Below are 882 nucleotides of genomic sequence, written 5' to 3'. Positions count from 1 at the left end.
CGTTGGTAATCGAGAACTGAAGGCGGGAAGCTCACGCTTTCCCTTTCCCTCCCTGTGGGGATGGGGAATAACGGCGGGAACCGCGCCAGAGCCCCAGAGCGGCGGGGAACTAGGCACCGCTGCGGCCGCCTCTGAGCAACTCTCCGGCTAGAACTTCCCCTCGCTCCACAAAGGGAAGAGAAGCCACCGCCACACCGGGAAAAACCACCGAAGGAAGCCCTTGCTCTCCCTCCCCTCAGCTCCGAGCCGGGCAGGAACCCCGCTCCCCCCTCAGCGGCTGAGGCAACTAACGGCCCCGCCGCGCGCCCGCCCCCTCGCGCCTGCGCACAACCCCGCCGCGGGGCGCGGCTCGAGCATCCCCATGAGGCGCGGGGAGGGGGGAAGGGGGAGGGACAGAACCACGACTCCCCACCAATAGGCACGCGGGCTCCGCTGTTTTTCCTTCCGCCGGCCAATCAGCGCTCGCTTCTTCCCCCACCCCGTTAGGCGCTCTGGCCAATGGGGAGCGGGCTCTTAGGGCGTCGGTGATATTCAAACGGCGAGCGGCGCGGGCGCCCTGGCCCGGCTGGAGCTCCGTCTCGGCTCCACAGCAGCGGGTGGTGAGGGTAAGTGGGACCGGGACCGGGCCGGGGGTTAGCAGTAGGGTGCCGGTGAGGCCGTGGGGCTCGCCTCCCACCGGCCCTGGCCTGTGGGGAGCGGCAGAGCGCGGGGTGGGCGCGGCGTCTCCCTCGGGCCTGTGGGGAGGCCTCGGCGGGTTCCCTGTGGGGAAGGGGAGCGGCTGGCTCTCTCCGCTCACCTCACGGATCACCTTCTCTCAACGCCTTCCTCTTCTGTACCTTCTTTAAACTGAACTTTATGAGGGCTTTCGAGGGTGGTGGTGGC

The 882-nt window shown here is 68.6% G+C and overlaps 1 protein-coding gene across 1 annotated transcript in view; it reads left to right on the top strand.

The window, feature by feature from the left end:
- Nucleotides 1-530: 530 nt before the first annotated feature.
- LOC106892251 (dual specificity protein kinase TTK-like) overlaps nt 531-882 on the top strand; it is a 9,976-nt gene continuing 9,624 nt past the window's right edge. Inside the window, exon 1 of the mRNA XM_014949302.1 lies at nt 531-605. The gene's annotated coding sequence lies outside the window, so the exon portion shown is untranslated. The remainder of the gene's footprint in view (nt 606-882) is intronic.

Source organism: Calidris pugnax, unplaced genomic scaffold (assembly GCF_001431845.1).
Source record: "Calidris pugnax isolate Ruff unplaced genomic scaffold, ASM143184v1 scaffold132, whole genome shotgun sequence".
In the NCBI taxonomy this organism is placed as follows: Eukaryota; Metazoa; Chordata; class Aves; order Charadriiformes; family Scolopacidae; genus Calidris; species Calidris pugnax.
This window is presented reverse-complemented; position numbering and strand designations above follow the sequence as displayed.